Raw genomic sequence first — 19,835 nt, forward strand, 5'->3', positions numbered from 1 at the left:
AACAAATGAAGCTAGACACACAAAAGTATATTATTATTACAAGAAAACCAAATCAATAATTACAGATTAAAAATCAGCATAGTGGTTAAGGGAGGAAAGGTAGTAGCTAGAAGGAGAACAATGCGGCTTCTATACTCTTCAAACACTCTGCTAATGTGTTTCTATTCAAGGTTAGTTCAGTCTGTGAACACATTGATTTACACACTTATTTGCACACATCATTTCTACTTCAATGGAATTTATTGGAAAATATTATTTTTTGGATTAATCAACAGAAAATAATCTGTAGAACAGAAAAGAAAGTCATAAATAGACATACCTGTATATTAAAGGTGTCATATCTAATCAATTGGGAAAAGATATTATGCTGGCGTAACTGAATAGCTTCTTGGGAAATAAAAATAAAACAATGTTCTTTTCTAAGCTCTTATACCAAAATAAATTCACTGGTAAAAATTTAAATGAAAAAGTGATACCAAAGACTACTATCAAAAAAAGAAAATATCAAGCGTTGGCAAGGATGCATATTGTTGGTGGGACTATAAAATGGTGCAAACAGTTTGAATAACAATACGATTCCTTTAAAAATTAAAAATAGAACTACTACATGACAAGGTAATCCCACTTCTGGATATATATCCAAAGAATTTAAAGCAGATATATGCACATGAATTTTTATAGCACCACTACTTACAATAACCAAAAGGTGGAAGCTACCCAAATGTCCATCAGCAGATTAAACTAATAAAATGAAATACATACATATGATGGAATATTATTCAGCCTTAAAAAGGAAGAAAATACTGTCACATACTACAATGTAGATGAATCTTGAGGATACTATGCTAAGTAAAATAAGTCAGTTGTAAAAAGACAAATAATGTATGATTCCATTTATATGAGGTAGCTAAAATGGTCAAATTCATAAAGACAGAAAGTAGAATATTGATTACCAGAAGGCGGAGAAAGGGGGAAAAGATAAGTTGTTTAATAGGCAGAGTTTCAGTTTTGCTAGATGAATTTTTAGATATCTGTTTCAAAACAATATGAATATACTTACAACTAAATTGTGCACTTGAAAAGTGTTAAAATGGTAAATTTTATATGTGTTTTTACAACAATTTTTAAAAAAAATTTTAAAGCAATGCTATATTAGCACTTTATAATGGCAATTTATGGTTTTAATGTGAAATATTAAAAGTATAATGTGTCCCAAAGGAAAAGATTAATTTTCCTTAAAATACTTATTTTAGTAATAGGAAGTGTGGGCTTTTCAGCTTTGTTCTTTTTCAAGATTGCTTTGACTATTCATGGTCCCTTAAGATTCCATATGGATTTTAGCATGGCTTTTTAAATTTACACACACACACACACACACACACACACAAATAGAATTTTGATAGTGATTGATTGAATTGGCAGATCATGCTGAGTAATACTGGCATCATAACAATATCAAGTATTTCAATTTATGAACCTGGGATGTGTTTCCATTTATTCGTATCTTTAATTTCTTTCAGCAATATTTTGTACTTTTGTTGTATAATTTTTTCACTTCCTTGATCAGTTCCTAAATATTTTACTCTTTTTGATGTTATTGTGAATAAAATTTTTCAAAAAATTTTTTAGATTGTATTTTGTTAATGTATAGAAATGCAACTGATTTTTGTGTATTGACTTTGTATCCTGCTACATTGCTGAATGTATTTCCTTTAACAGTTTTTATGAAGTCTTTTGGGTTTTCTACATATAATATTATTTGTGAACAGAGATAATTTTACTTTTTCAATTTGGATAATTTTTATTTCTTTTTCTTGCCTAATTTCCCTGACTAGCATTTCCAGTACAATGTTGAATAGAAAGTGAAAGCAGCCATCTTTTTTTTGTTCCCGATCTTACAGGAAAGTGTTTAAGTCTTCCATAATGGAGTATGTTTTCTGCTGAATTTTCATAAATTGCCTTTATTATGTTAAGATAGTTTTCTTCCATTCCTAGTTTGTTGAATATTTTTAATTATGGGAGAGTGTTTTTTATCTCTGTTTCAATTTTTATGATTTCCTTTCTTTTGTTAGCTTCAGGTTTACTTTATTTTTACCTAGTTCCGTAAGTTATAAATTAGGTTTTTGATTTGAGATCTCTCCTTTTTAATGAAAGCATTTATGGTTCCAAATTTTTTCCTTAGAACTGCTTTTGCTATATCCCATAAATTTGATATGTTGTGATTTCATTTTTGTTTATCTCCAAATATTTGCTAATTTCCCTTGTGGTTTTTCATCTTTGATGTATTGATTGCTTAAGAATATGCTGTTTAATTTCTACAACTTTGTGAATTTTCTTGTGGTTTTACTTCTGTTAATTTCTAACTTTACCTCATTGTGATCATAGAAGGTACTTTTTCTGATATCTATGTTTTAAATTTATTTATCTTCTGTCTGGTTGCTGTATCCATGTTGAAAGTATAGTAATGAAGTCTTAACTATTATTGTAGAGATGCCTATCTGTTCCTACAATTCTTTGAGTTTGGGCTTTGTAAATTTTGATGGTCTGATATTAGGTGTATAAATGTTTTTTATTGTTATGTATTCTTGTTGTATTGACACTTTTATTAACATACAAAGTCCTTTTTTGTCTCTTGTAAGCATCTTTTTTTTTATTTCATGTCCCTGTAGTCTGGGATTACAATAGTCTGCTCTCTTTTTTCTTACTATTTGCATGAAATATCTTTTTCCAACCTTTCACTTTTACCTATTGTGTCTTTGGTTCTAAAGTGAGACTACTGTAGAATTGAATATGGTTTTAAAAATCCATTCTGCAGTTTCCATCTTTTGATTGGTGAATTTAACATATTTACATTTAAAGTAATTATCTATTAGGAGGGACTTCTGTCATTTTGCTAGGTGTTTTCTATATGCCTCATAGCTTTTTGTTCCTTATTTCTTGCATTACTGTCTTGTGTTTAATTTTTTATGTTTGAAATATTTAAGTTTCTTTCTTATTTTCTTTTGTATATATTCTATAGCTGTTTTCTTTCTGCTTACCATGGGGATTACATTTAACATCCTAAAGTTACAACACTGTAACTTTCTAACTTGAATTTTATTAAATTTGAGCTTAATTTCAGTAACATGCAAAACTCCTGCTCATCAAACAATTCTTTCTTTACCCCTTTTGACTGCTGATGTCTCAAAATTACAACTTTAAACACTGCATACCAAAAAGTATAGAAACTCATCATCCTTTTAAATGCATTAGTTACTTAATTTAAAAATGTAGTTATAAGCCAAAGTTACATAACACTTCATTTTAGACTAATAATTGTTTTTTTAAATGTATTAGTCTCTTAAATCATGCACAAAACAAAAAGTGGAGTTACAAACTGCTATTGCAATAGTAGCTTTTTAAGTTGCCAATATATTCATCTTTACTGAGAACTTTATTTATTCAGATGACTGTGCATTACTGTCTAGTGTCCCTTCATTTCATCCTGAAAGACTCTGGAGCATGTCTAGTAGGGCAGGTCAAGTGCTAGTGTACTCTCTCAAGCTTCTGCTTATCTGAGAATGTCTTTAACTTCCCCCTCATGTTTGAAGGACAATTTTGCTGGATATAAGATTCTTAGTTGACAGGATTTTGTTTCTTTTCCCTTTAGTACTTCTAATCTATCAGTCCACTGCCTTCAGGTCTCCAAGGTTTTGGATGAGAAATCTACTCATTATCTGATTGATCAGTTTTTATATGTGAAGAGTCATTTCTAATTGCTTTCAAGAGTCTTTGTCTTTAGCATTTGAAAATTTGATTATAATGTATCTCAATGTGAGTACCTTTAAGTTCATCTTACTTAGAGTTTGTAGAGTTTCCTTAATATTCATATTTGTGTCTTCCATCCAATTTGGGAAGTTTTAAACCATTATTATTTCAAATATTCTCTCTTTCCTCTTCTTTTTATTTTCTTTCTGGAACCCTCAGTGTGTGTATGCTGTTTTGCTTGATGGTGTCTCACAGGTCCCTTAGGCTCTGTTCATTTTTCTGAAACCATTTTTCTTCTCTTCCCCAATAATTTCAATTACCCTATTTTGAAGTTTGCTGACTTTTTATTGTCTTTAAATCCTTCTAGAAATTTTCCCATTTCAGTTACAGTGTTTTTTTAGCTCCAGATTGTTTTGTTTCTTTTTAGCTTTTCTATCTCCTTATTGATGTTTGCATTTTGTTCATATGTTATTTCCTAAATTTTTCCACATCTTTCTTTAGTTCTTTGAATATCTTTAAGACCATTATTTCCAAGTCTTTGTCTAATAGACCTACTATCAGGTATTTTTCAGGAATAGTTTCTGCTGATTTATTTTTTTCCTTTGAATGGGTGATAGTTTCCTGTTTTTGTTTGTTTCGTTTCTGTTTTTTTTGTTTTGTATGCTTTGTGGGTTTTTTTTCTCACTGAAAACTGGACATTTGCATGTAATAAAGTGCTAACTTTGGAAATCAGATTATTCCCTTCCCCAGGATTTTCTGCTTTTTTGTTGTTGCTTTTATTTATTGTTTTTGTTTTACAGATTGTTGTAGGCTGGTTTTGTGCCACATATCAGCCTAATGTGTAAACCTAAGGTCTTCTGAGATTTTCCTGAGCCTGCACCTTTCTTTGAGCATGCATGGTTACTTTCTAACTTTCCCTATATATACAGTTGCTTTTGAATGTCCTAGTATTTAATGTCTGGCTCCCATAAAGGGGGAAAAAATAAAAATAAAGGGTGAAGGCAAAAAAGGTACACTGGCCTAACTTTCTGGAAAGTCATTTCAGTCAGAAAGAAAGGAGCTTGCAATAAAGGGAGGTGTAGCAATAATGGCCACCCATCTTTTTGTCTGTACCTCTGTGATCAAAAGCAGCAATCAGCAATCACAGCACAGATCCTCAGTATCTGGAGAACAGGGTCTTTTTTTGTTAACCCTGACTCCTCTGCAAGGGTTGTGTGTACAAGCTGCTCCAGGAGCACAGTTTCTTGCCACAGAGCTCAGCATATGGGTAGCTTCTACTGTGCTACGAGCTGAAATTGACTGATATGAACCACACTTTATCATCCAACACTTCCTCTGGCAGTTGCAAGCCTTTAATAAACTTCAGAGTTCCAAAATAAATACATTTGACAGATTCTTCCAGTCAGTTGCTGTACATGTGGGCACACAGATTCCTGGTGCTTCTTAGTCTGCCATCATCTCAGAATCCTCTAAATTAATATTCTTTTAACCTAGCATATTGACAAAAAATATTTTAAAAAAAACTTCCACAATGCTTAGTACCGGTGAGGATGTGGAAAAAATTGGCATTCTTAATATGTTTGAGTTGGTGCTACCATTATTGGCACAGCTTTGTGATAGGCATATAACGAAATCTGTCAAAATTTAAAGCAACTTTGGCTCAGCTCCAAATACTAATACCTTAAGTCCAAATACCTAATTCCAAGTCTACTATGTATTCTCTTTCTTCCTTCTCTTTTCTGTCTTCTCTTCTCTCTCTCTCTCCTTTTGTCTGTCTCTTTCCCTATCACCTCCTTTTCCCTTTCTTTCTTTTCTTTTCATTGCAAAGCTTATTAATCTGAGCATCAAATGGAGAATTTAATTGTGTTTACAGTGACTTTCGTTATTCTGATCTGCATCAGAAATGGAAGCAAAGGAAAGAGACGGACATACCACAACCGCTTCTCTTCTTGTTGCCATCTACCAGAGAACCTAGAGCTTATTACAGTACTGTGTTTCACTTCAAAAAGAACTGCTCATTATGAAAATAACACCAGAAACTCATCATCATTTATTTGAAGCTCTTATGAAGCTTTTCATCTGAGCTTTAAAAGTTCTTCAAGATAGATATGATTCTGTTTATAAAGATAGTAGAATTCAGCAATAGATTAAGTGACTTGTTGAAGGATTCAAAGAAATCCACGATGAGACATCTGGGTTATCAGATTCCAACTTTTCTACTACAGTAACTAGATAATTTATATCACTTTTCATCTTTTCAGAACTCTTATTTTTAAGTGTTTATCATGTTTTTCTTTAATTTAAAATTTTAGAAATCTTTCATGAATAACTGTTTCACTTCAAATGCACCTAAATGTTGGGCATAGTGGCTCATTCCTATAATTCCAGCACTTTGGAAGCCAAGGCAGGAAGATCACTTGAGCCCAGGAGTTCAAGACCAGCCTGGGCAACATAGTGAGACCTTGTCTCTACACAGAAATCAAAAACTGTGGTGGGAGGATGGTTTGAGCTTGGCAGGTCGAGGCTGCAATGAGTCATGATTGCACCACTGTACTCCTGAATACACCCAATACCAGGGATATTTCTCACTACATATCTTAGAGACACTTCCACCCTTGTCAGTAGACAAGGCATGAGGAAAATGAGGGAGAGCAACTTAATTTACACCTGTAACTGAAGTGCAGTATCATCTTGAACAAATGATTTTGCTTGCATGCTTTAACATCTTAGGTGTAGAGTTTGGATAAAACAACTTTTTCTTAGGAAACTAGAAACTATTGAGGTAATTTTTGTAAAACCTTGGAGCTCAGTGATAATAAATAAAAAGAAATAACAAGACGCCACCTGCTGATTTAGGAACTGTAAAATGTGTATTGCCTCAAGAAGTTCTCTTCCCTAGCAATCACTCTTATTTATTGAGGCTCATGGTATGTTGGCAAAGGCAAGAAATATAAAGAATAGGGCAGAAAAATAAAAATAAAGTACCTGCCATATTGTCCCTATAAGCCAGGGTTTTGTCTCTGAATAATCAGATTCAATCCTAACCCCTTCATCTACCAGCAGTGTGGCTATCAGTTGGTTATTTAATCTCTGCCTCAGTTCCTCTGTCTGGAAAATGGGGCTAAACCTAAAACTCATATCATAAGATTGTCAAAGTATATTACTTAATACATGTAAATAACTTAGAAGAAAGTCTAGCACATTATAAGAACTGAAATATTAGCTGTTGATATTGTTACCATTAATGTTATTATTAACAATTAAACATAATTTATGTATAAACATAAATATTTTATTATATAATACAGCATATTATTATGTATTTTAGAATAGACAGGGTGTTTGGATATATCTGAATCTCACAAATTACCCAAACATTCTACCAATCAGAGATAATTTTACATAGAAATGTTCCTCCTTCATACAAACCAAGAATAAACAAAATGTTTTTTGAAAAGGGCCAGATAGTAAATATTTTTCTTTTTGTTCACATAGCTCCTTTCAGAGCAATTCAGAGTTCAACCCTATTGTTGTAGCTTGAATGCAGCCGTTTAAGAAAAAGTAAAGGAATGGATGGATGTGGCTGTGTTCTGATAAAACTTTATTTACAAAAAAAAGTCATAATTTGCCAACCCCTAAAATAAACCAAGAAATCTTTCAAAGTCCTTGTTTAACCTAGTGAGGAAAGTTTAGTCCTTAATCGCACAATTACCTTTTTGCTGCAAGACATAAGATAAAACATATTTTCCATTACATGCTCCAGATATCACCCCAAGACAAGATAATGACACTTAAAGAGTACACAGAGTGCTCAGTTTAAAAAGCAAAGCTATAGCACTTGGCACAGAGAGAAGTTATTCCCAGGGCAATGTATGTCATTCATTTTGTAAAGGATTGGAAAGAGCAACTATCTTTGAGAACATGATTGATTAACTTTTGGTACTTAAAGCAAACTTTGAGCAATTGTAGATGTAGAGACTGAAATAATTCTCAAAATGCTAAGAAAGGCATCCTTTAAAAAGAAGCAATATCCCAACATATCCTGGTATGGGGCAGAACTAATGAGGGTGCAGGGGATGGTACATAATCATCAAGGATCAACATGATATAGACTATGCAAGATGAAGAGAAAGGGACTATATCAGAACTGAAAACTATTCTCATAACTACATAGCAGTTTTTACCAGCTCTCTAATAAAAAAAAAAAAAAACTAACTAAAAATCAATAGCACTCCCTTGCATATCATTTGTAGTGATAGCAATTAGCTCATGGTAATATTCTATTCTTGAAATACTGAGATACTGAAAGAATTTCTTTGAAATCTTGCAACTCAAGTGTACCTCACAATAAGGTACAAGGGTTTCCCCTTCATTACCACATTACTAATTTAAGGTTTAGTCAATTTTTATTTTTTGGCATCAGAACATTCTCATCCCAAGCATTAATCATTTATTATATTGAGCCCCATGGAATGAGAGGTTATTTTCAAAAAGAAGAATTTAAGGAAGGTGATAGATGAAAAATGATTTCATTGCAAGATTCACAAGGACAGGAACTACAATTTTGTTTACCACTAATGTACATTGTCTGATCACTAGACACTCAAATTGATGTTTATAAAGGAATGAATGAGTGAATGTTTATAGTATATTATTACGTTTAGGATGGCTGTATATTACTTACATTTTTATTCTATGGAATGGTTTTAGTCATTCCCAATCTATTTAACATCTTCACACAGCGCTATATAAAATCTATCCTCCAGATATGTCTATTATATGGCTAGGTGGAAGTTACGTAACTACTGTGGTCAAGATTCATGTCCAGAAATGAGTATTATTAAAATTGAATAAACAACACCCACTAATGAGTAACTTTTTCTCTCAAGCTGTTCTACTTTTACAAGCATGCACACATATCTTTAACGTTTTTGTGTCTTATCCATGGCATCAGTTAAAAAAAAGAAAATTATGTAATTTCCCTTTTGAGAGAGCTTTAAAACAATCCCCACAAATGTCAACTACTGTCTTTGAACTGACAGTATATTAATCATATTTCTAAAGATTATGTTCACCAAAAAAGTCTCTTTGACTTACAGCCATGTGAAATTATTTTGTCCTTACTCATAGTACTTACATAGTGTTAAGCTGTTGTAGGTTTTTAATGACACAATGTTTATGATTTATATTTATTACTATATATTATAAATTTTCTTTATTGTTACTATTATTATTATACTTTAAGTTCTGGGGTACATGTGCAGAACTTGCACGATTTTTACATAGGTATACATATGCCATGGCGGTTTGCTGCCTCCATCTCCCTGTCACCTACATCAGGTATTTCTCCTAATGTTATCCCTCCCCATTCTTTCCACCACCTGCCATCCCTCCACTAGACCCCCACCCACAACAGACCCCAGTGTCTGATGTTCCCCTCCCTGTGACCATGGGTTATCATTGTTCGACATCCATTTCTAAGTGAGAACATGTGGTGTTTGGTTTTCTGTTCTTGTGTCAGTTTGCTGAGAATGATGGTTTCCAGATTCATCCATCTCCCTGCAAAGGACATGAACTCATCATTTTTTATGGCTGCATAGTATTCCATGGTATACATGTGCCACATTTTCTTTATCTAGTCTAGAAGAAAACCTAGGCAATATCATTCAGGACATAGGCATAGGCAAGGACTTCAAGACTAAAACACCAAAAGCAATGGCAACAAAAGCCAAAATAGACACACAGGATCTAATTAAACTTAAGAACTTCTTTTTTTTTTATTGCATTTTAGGTTTTGGGGTACATGTGAAGAACGTGCAAGATTTTTGCACAGGTACACACATGGCAATGTGATTTGCTATCTTCTTCCCCTTCACCTGTATCTGGCATTTCTCCACGCTATCTCTCCCCACCTCCCCACCTCCCATCCCTCCCCCATTTCCCCCCAACAGACCCCAGTGTGTAGTGCTCCCCTCCCTGTGTCCATGTGTTCTCATTGTTCAACACCTGCCTATGAGTGAGAACATGCGGTGTTTGATTTTCTGCTCTTGTGTCAGTTTGCTGAGAATGATGGTTTGAGTTTCTAAACAGCAAGAGAAACAATCATTACAGTGAACTGGCAACCAACAGAATGGGAAAAAATTTTTGCAAGCTACCCATCTGACAAAAGGCTAATATCCAGAATCTACAAAGAACTAAAACAAATTTACAAGAAAAAAAACAAACAACACATCAAAAAGTGGGCAAATACATTTATGCAGCCAACCAATGTGTGAAAAAATGGTCATCATCACTGGTCATTAGAGAAATGCAAATCAAAACCACACTGAAATATCATCTCACGCCAGTTAGAAGGGCGATCATTAAAACATCTGGAGACAACAGATACTGGAGAGGATGTGAAGTAGGAATGCTTTTACACTGTTGGGAGTATAAATTAGTGAAACCATTGTGGAAGACAGTGTGGCAATTCCTCAAGGATCTAGATACAGAAATACCACTTGACCCAGCAAACCCATTACTGGGTATATACCCGAAGGATTATAAACCTATGACGCATGCACACATATGTTTATTGTGGTACTGTTTACAATAGCAAAGACTTGGAACCAACCCAAATACTCATCAAGGATACATTTTCAATGTATCATTGAAAAAAAATAAAATAAATCAAGCATTTGCGTTCTCCTATGATGCTAAATTCCTACTCATTTTTTGGAAAAACTATCAGTTGGAGCAGAGTATGCGTGTATTTTATATAATGTAGATATATATATATATAATTATTATAAGTATAAATTTGTGTACTCATGTATTTTTATTTATAAAATATAAATTTTATTTATATGTTTTATGTGTGAAATTGAATAATTTATGGATCCTGCACTTGAGAATTGTTGATAAGCTTGTAAGCATTTTATGCTAAACCAGTAATCTAAAATATTTTGGGTGTATAACACTCTATTTCTAAAAACAGAAAAGAAAAAAAAGCTTTCATGATTAACTTTATCTGTGATGTTTTATTTATTTTTATAGAACAAAATTAAATCATTTCATTTGGTCTTGTGGTAATTTTTTTATTGTCAAACCCCACATTGCTAAGAATGGTATTTTATAATATTAAACTATAACTTTTTACACTATTTCCTATTCTTTGAGGATTTTCAGATATCATGCTCTGAGAATTTTCAGATATAGTACGGACTTTTAGAGAAGTAAGTGCTTTGCAAAGATATAACTACATCAGGGCTTCATAAACTAAAAGCCTAATGGAATTACTGCCATGTAATTTTCTGTAGGTTGTTTAAATTGTCTGCAATTTATTTCTGTAAAATTTCTGTAATTTAGCACTCTGTAGGTTATGCCATTACGTAATGGCATATTATGCCATTACGAACTGTCAAACAACATAGTACATGTTTCAAAGTAGCCAAAGAAGCCGTGGGATAAAAATAAATGTCTTCACCTAAGCTGTTCTGGCATAACCATAACTTTTATTTCAATTAATGTAAATTTGCATTAACAAATTTAAAGACAGAATTTACAATCAATGAAGACATAAAGTTCTATTATAAGTGAGACAGAGGAACAAAAATTCACTCACAGGAACTGAATAAAAATTTTTAAGGCCGGGCGCGGTGGCTCAAGCCTGTAATCCCAGCACTTTGGGACGCCGAGGCGGGTGGATCACGAGGTCAAGAGATCGAGACCATCCTGGTCAACATGGTGAAACCCCGTCTCTACTAAAAATACAAAAAATTAGCTGGGCATGGTGGCGCGTGCCTGTAATCCCAGCTACTCAGGAGGCTGAGGCAGGAGAATTGCCTGAACCCGGGAGGCGGAGGTTGCGGTGAGCCGAGATCGCGCCATTGCACTCCAGCCTGGGTAACAAGAGCGAAACTCCGTCTCAGAAAAAAAAAAAAAAAAAAAAAAAAAAAAAAAAAAAAAATTTTAAGGCACAAAAAATCTCTTAGAAATTTTTCTTCATGATCTCCTAAAAGTTATTCTGGTTATTTAAAAGGCATTGAGAGTGGTTTTTCCCCCCCTCAGGAGGATATTTTAAAGAAAATAAAATTATGGCTAAGAGAGGGTTTACAATTTTCAAGAAACTCATCACTCATATATAATAATGTTCATAAATACAATTTACAAACAATCTTTCACCAACTTTTATGTTTTATAATACATATAATGCATTAAAAACCTATTTATATATGTTATAGATATATATAAAATACATTATAAAACATAAAAGCTGGTAAAATACTGAAAATTAAATTTTATACAATGAGAAATTTCAAACATTCTTTGCAAGATGTGAAAGCAGAAATAAAACTTTATGATTATTAACATTCATTGAAAGTGTTTCCAAGAGCTAAAAGGGAGTTACTTGAAACTATGTATCTGTTGCACCTGGGAAAAGAGGTAGTTATGACTTCTGCTGCAGTAGACTTAAAGGTACCTGCCCAGCAGCTCTGCATGGAACAAAGGAGCTCCCAGCACAGCACTTGGGCTCCTATAAGGGACAGACTGGCTCCTCAAGCAGCTCCCCGACACCCATATACACAAAGTGATACCTCATAAAGGAGAGCTCAGACCGACATCAGGCCGAGGTCTCTGGAATGAAGAGAGCTTCAGGACGAAGGTAGCAGAAGAAGAAACCGGCTGCAAACCTTACTTTTCTGCAGCCCCCACGGGTGATCTCCAGGCAAGCAGAGTCTGGAGTGGACATCCAGCAGTCCTGCAGCAGAAGGGCCTGACTGTTACAAGGAAAACTAAGAAACAGAAAGAAATAGCTTCAACATCAACAAAAAGGACGTCCACTCAGAGACCGCATCCGAAAGTCACCAACTACAAAGACGACAGGTAGATAAAGCCACTAAGATGGGAAGAAACCAGCGAAAAAAGGATGAAAACACCAAACACTAGAACACCCCCTCCTCCAAGGGATCACAACTCCTCACCAGCTAGGGATCAAAGATAGTTGGAGAATTAATCTGATGAACTGACAGAAACAGGCTTCAGAAGGTGGGTAATAACAAACTTCTCAGAGCTAAAAGAACATGGGCTAACCCAATGCAAAGAGACTAAGAACCTAGAAAAAAGGTTAGATGAGATGCTAACTGGAATAAACAGCTTAGAGAAGAATATAAATGACCTGATGGAGTTGAAAAACAGCACGAGAATTTTGCAAAGCATACACAAGTTTCCATAGCTGAATCGAACAAGCAAAAGAAAGGATATCAGAGACTGAAGATCAGCTCAATGAAATAAAATGAGAAGGCAAGAATAGAGAAAAAAGGGTGAAAAGAAATGAACAAAGCTGCCAAGAAATATGGGATTATGTGAAAAGACCTAATCTACGTTTGATAAGTGTACCTGAATGTGACAGAGAGAATGAATCCAAGCTGGAAAACACTCTTCCGGATATTATCCAGGAGAACTTCCCTAACCTAGCAAGGCAGGCCACCATTCAAGTCCAGGAAATACAGAGAACACCACAAAGATATTCCTCAAGAAAAGCAACCCCAAGGCACATAATCTTCAGATTCACCAGGGTTGAAATGAAGGAAAAAATGCTATGGGCACCCAGAAAGATCGGATTACCCATAAAGGGAAGCCCATCAGACTCACAGAAGATATCTCCGCAGAAACCCTCCAAGCCAGAAGAGAGTGTGGGCCAATATTCAACAATCTTAAAGAAAGGAACTTTCAACACAGAATTTCATATCCAGCCAAACTAAGCTTCATAAGTGAAAGAGAAATAAAATCCTTTACAGATAAGCAATTGCTGAGAGATTTCATCACCATCAGGCCTGCCTTACAAGAGGTCCTGAAAGAAGCACTAAGCAAGGAAAGGAACAACCAGTACCAGCCACCTCAAAAATGTACCAAATGGTAAAGACCATCGACACAATGAACAAAATGCATCAACTAACAGGAAAAACATCCAGCTAGCATCAAAATGGCAGGATCAAATTCACACATAACAATCTTAACCTTAAATGTAAATGGGCTAAATGCCCCAATCAAAAGACACAGATGGGCAAATAAGATAAAAAGTCAAGACCCATTGGAATACCGTATTCAGGACGCCCATTTCAGGTGTAAGAACACACATAGGCTAAAAATAAAGGGATGGAGGAAGATCTACCAAGTAAATGGAGAGCTAATAAAGCAGGAGTTGCAATCCTAGTATCTGATAAAATAGACTTTAAACCAACAAAGATCAAAAGAGAAGGGTATTACATAACAGTAAAAGGAGCAATGCATCAAGAAGAGCTAACTACCCAAAATATATGCACACCCAATACAGGAGCACTCAGGTACATAAAGCAAGTTCTTAATGACCTACAAAGAGACTTAGACTCCCACGCAATAATAATGGGAGACTTTAACACTCCACTGTCAATATTAGACAGATCAATGAGACAGAAAATTAATAACGATATCTAAAACTTGAACTCAGATCTGGACCAAGTGAACCTACTAGATGTCTACAGAAATCTCCACCCCAAATCCACAAAACATACATTCTTCTCAGCACTGCATTGCACCTACACTAAAATTGACCGCATAATTGGAACTAAATCACTCCTCAACAAATGCAAAAGAATGGAAATCATAACAAACAGTCTCTCAGACCACAGTGCAATCAAATTCGAATTCAGAATTAAAAAACCAGCTCAGAACCCCACAACTTCACGGAAACTGAACAACCTGCTCCTGAATGTCAACTGGATAAACAATGAAATCAAGGCATAAATAAAGATGTTCTTTGAAACCAACGAGAACAAAGACACAACATAGGAGAATCTCTGGGACACATTTAAAGCAGTGTGTAGAGGGACATTCATAGCAATAAACGCCCACCAGAGAATTGAGGAAAGATCTAAAATCATCACGCTATTGTCAAAATTGAAAGAGCTGGAGGAGCAAGATCAAAAAAACTCAAAAGCTAGCAGAGGACAAAAAATAACTAAGATCAGAGCAGAACTGAAGGAGATAGAGACAAAAAAAGAACCCTTCAAACAATCAATAAATCCAGGAGCTGGTTTTTTGAAAAGATATACAAAATAGACCATCTGCTAGCCAGGTTAATAAAAAAAGAAAAGGCAGAAGAATCAAATAGATGCAATAAAAATGAAAAAGGGGATATCACCACCAATTCCACAGAAATGCAAACTACTATCAGAGATTATTACAAACAACTCTATGCACATAAACCAGTAAACCTGGAAGAAATGGGTAAATTCCTGGACACTTGCACCCTCCCAAACCTAAACCAAGAAAAAGTTGAAACCTTGAACAGACCTATAACAAGGGCTGTAGTTGAGGCAGCAAATAATAGCCTATCAACCAAAAAAAGTCCAGGTCCAGATGGGTTTACAGCTGAATTCTACCATATATACAAAGAGGAGCTGATACCATTCCTTCTGAAACTATTCCAAACAATACAAAAAGAGGGAATCCTTCCCAAATTATTTTATTTAAATTATTTCCTTCTGAAACTATTCCAAACAATACAAAAAGAGGGAATCCTTCCCAAATTATTTTATGATACCAAAACCTGGCAGAGACTCAACAAAAAAAACTTCAGGCCAATATCCATGATTAACATAGGTGCAAAAATCTTCAATAAAATACTGGCAAACTGACTGCAACAGCACATCAAAAAGCTTATCCATCACAATCAGGCTTCATCCTGGGGATGCAAGGCTGGTTCAACATAAGCAAGCCTATAAACGTAATCCATCACATAAACAGAACCAAAGACAAAAACCACATGATCATCTCAATAGATAAAGAAGCCTTCGAAAAAATTCAACAACTCTTTATGCTAAAAACTCTCAATAAACTAGGTATTGAAGAAACATATCTCAAAATAATAAAAGCTATTTATGACAAACCTACAGCCAATATCATACTGAATGGGCAAAAACTGCAAGCATTCCCTTTGAAATCTGGCACTAGACAAGGATGCCCTCTCTCACCACTCCTATTCAATACAGTATTGGAAGTTCTAGCCAAAGCAATTAGGTAAGAAAAAAAAAATAAAAGTATTCAATTAGGAAATGAGGAAATCAAACTGTCTCTATTTGCAGACGACATGATTATATATTTAGAAGATCCTATCATCTCAGCCCAAAATCTCCTTAAACTGATAAGCAACTTCAGCAAAGTCTCAGGATAAAAAATCAATGTGTAAAAATCACAAGCATTTCTATACACCAATAACAGACTAACAAAGAGCCAAATCAAGAATGAACTCCCATTCACAATTGCTACAAAGAGAATAAAATACCTAGGAATACAACTAACGAAGGATGTAAAGGACCTCTTCAAGGAGAAATACAAACCACTACTCAAGGAAATAAGAGAGGACACAAAGAGATGGAGAAACATTCCATGCAGGAGGCATCACACTGCTGGACTTCAAACTATACTACAAGGCTACAGTAATCAAAACAGCTTGGTACTGGTACCAAAACAGAGATATAGACCAAAGGAACAGAACAGAGGCCTTGGAGGCAACACAACATATCTACAACCATCTGATCTTTGACAAACCAGACAAAAACAAGCAATGGGGAAAGGATTCCCTGTTTAATAAATGGTGTTGGGATAACTGGCTAGCTATATATAGAAAGCAGAAACTGGAGCCCTTCCTGACACCTTACACTAAAATTAACTCCAGATGGATTAAAGACTTAAACATAAGACCTCACACCATAAAAACCCTAGAAGAAAACCTAGGCGAAACCATTCAGGACATAGGCATAGCAAGGACTTCATGACTAAAACACCAAAAGCATTGGCAACAAAAGCCAAAATAGGCAAATGAGACCTAATTAAACTACACAGCTTCTGTTCGGCAAAAGAATCATTAGAGTGAACCAGCAACCAACAGAATGGGAAAAAGTTTTTGCAATCTACCCATCTGACAAAAGGGCTAATATCCAGAATCTACAAAGAACTCAAACAGATTTACAAGAAAAAAACAAACACGCCCATCCAAAAGTGGGCAAAGAATATGAACAGACACTTTTCCAAAGAAGACATACATGAGGCCAACAAACATATGAATAAATGCTCATCATCACTGATTATCAGAGAAATACAAATCAAAATCACACTGAGATACCATCTCACCCCAGTTAGAATGGCAGTCATTAAAAAATCTGGAGACAACAGATACTGGAGAGGATGTGGAGAAATAGGAACACTTTTACACTGTTGGTGGGAGTGTAACGTAGTTCAGCCATTGTGGAAGACAGTGTGGGGCTTCCTCAAGGACCTAGAAATAGAAATTCCATTTGACGCAGCAATCCCATTACTGGGTATACACCCAAAGGTTTATAAATTGTTCTTTTATAAAGACACATGCACACATATGTTCATAGAGGCACCATTTACAATAGCAAAGACCTGGAACCAACCTAAATGCCCATTGATGATAGACTAGACAAGGAAAATTTGGCACATATACACCATGAAATACTACGCAGCCATAAAAAATGATGAGTTCGTGTCCTTTGTAGGGGCATGGATGAATCTGGAAACCATCATTCTCAGAAAACTGACACAATAACAGAAAATCAAACACCACATGTTCTTACTCATAGGCGGGTGGTGAACAATGAGAACACAGGGACACTGGGAGGGGAGCATCATACACTGGGGTCTGTTGGGGGGGCCAAGGAAGGGACAGCAGTGGGGTGGGGAGGTCAGGGAGGGATAACATGGGGAGAAATGCCAGATGTAGGTGACAGGGGGATGGAGGCAGCAAACCACATTGCCATGTGTGTACCTAAGCAACAATCCTGCATGATCTGCACATGTACCTCAGAACCTAAAGTACAATTAAAAAATTAATTAATTAAAATATAGAAAATATGTGTCTGTTATGATTAAGAATGAAGAACTAAACTACAATTTTAAAATCTGACTCTACCATTTAATAAATGTGTGCCTTTGGAAAAACCAATTAATCTCTCATGGACCTATTTTCTAACCTATGAAAGGGGAGCAATAATATCTCTAACAATATTGGGATGAGCTAGGATATTATCCAGTAACAATCAACTCCCAAAATTCAGTGATTTACACAACATATTTTACCTCTTATTCATACGAAACTTGCTTTAGCTTCACACAGATCTCTAGGACAAGCCTTAATCTCTCAGTTGGCTCAGAGATTTCAGGTTGCTTGAATCTTATACTATATCCTCTAGACAAGAGCCTCCATACTATCAGAGAAAGAAAAATCATGCAGAATCCAAGTATTAGCTCTTGCTGGCTTCCAACTCTTATTAGATGACAATGTTGATTATTGTGAAATAGGCAGGAAAGAAAATAGAAATGAGGTTAACCTGAGCTTTTAAAAATTGTATTATTTAATTTTAGAACTGGAAAAGTCTCTAAAAATAATCTACTTTAACCCCTCACTATGCTTTGAGTGTGTTCCACAAAGCTCATGTGTTGAAAACTTAATAGAAGTACAACACCCTTGGAAAGTGCAGCCTAAATTAGACGATTTGATCATGAGGGTCCTGGTCTCATAAGTGAATTAATGCCATTACCTCAGAAGTGTGTTAGTTACAGAAAGTGGGCTTGTTATAAAAGTGAGACCATGTGCAGAGACTCACACCTATAATCCCAACACCTTAGGAGGCTGAGGTGGGTGGATCACTTGAGGCCAGGTGAGACCTCACCTCTAAAAAATACAAAAATAAAAAACAAAAAATAATAAAATAAAACATAACTTGGCATGGTATCTCAAACCTGTAGTTCCAACTACTTGGGGAGCTGGGGCAGGAGAATCGCTTGAGCCCAGAAACTGGAGGTTTAGTGAGCCAGATGGTGCCACTGCACTCCAACCTGGGTGAAAGAGCAAGATCCTGGCTCTTAAAAAAAAAAAAAAAAAAAAAGGAAGAAAAAGTGAGTTCAGCCCCTCTTGCAATCTATATATCTATCTGTCTATCTATCTATCTATCTATCTATCTATCTATCTATCTATCTAATCTTTTTCTCTCATGTTCTCTTTTCCTTTTACCTTCTACCATGGGGTGATGCAGCAAGAAGGCCCTTGCAAGATGCTGGCACCTTGCTATTGGATTTCCCAGCCTCCAGAACTATGATAAATTTTTTTCTTTATAAATTTCACAGTCTGTGGTATTCCGTTTTAGCACAAAATGGATTAAGACACCTCTTTATTTTACAGAGCAGAAATAGACGCCCAGAGAAAGCACCAGAATTTTTGTCCTAGGTTACCTATCCAGCAATAGCACAGTCTGAAGTTAAATTCAGGTATCTCTACTAGCTCCCTACTGGCTGCAGTTCTACTACCAACCTTTGGAAGTGTGCTAAACATTCTTTCTTCTTCTGTAATATCCCAGAGAACAGTACAACATGGTGGTTAAGTATCCGTTTTCCAAATTTATATTTAATGGAAAACCCAAAAATGATATTAATAATAGGGGAAATGTTCTCAGACATGAAATCATTCTACAGTAGCTATTATTAATTTCTATTTATTGTATATTAACAATCTGAGACTTATTATTCAACCTAACTGAAAATTCAGGACTCAATACCATATTGAAGAATAATATTTTTACTATGGCAAGAAAGAATAAGGTTTGTGAGAAGCAGAATGGCTTTTCACAGAACTTTGAAATTTTCAAAAATAAGATTTGTTTTTCATCATACTTTCTGAATCAACATTATTTGAAAATGAATGTATGCCCAACCTTTTTTACTCACACAGCCACGCGCGGTCTGTACTCTCAGTAGGGAGAGCTAGAGTGCTGAACTACCTGTTATATGTGGTTTTTGTTTCCATTTGCTGAATGAGGGTGAAAATCAAACAATCAACATATAAAGATAAGTGAAATGCCTGCTGTGCTTATTGAAGGGTGTGGTTGGCAATGACTAATGTAATCATTTTCTACTTGCACAGATTCAGGTTCAAAATGATTCTTCAGTTATTGAAATAAATGATAAATAAATGATCAAAGTGCTATTACTACTTCCAGTTATTAAATCATTATCATATCAACTTTTTCCTTTTCCTTCCCGTTTCCATT

Source organism: Sapajus apella, unplaced genomic scaffold (assembly GCF_009761245.1).
Source record: "Sapajus apella isolate SASKATOON/1434 unplaced genomic scaffold, GSC_monkey_1.0 scaffold4, whole genome shotgun sequence".
Lineage (NCBI taxonomy): Eukaryota > Metazoa > Chordata > Mammalia > Primates > Cebidae > Sapajus > Sapajus apella.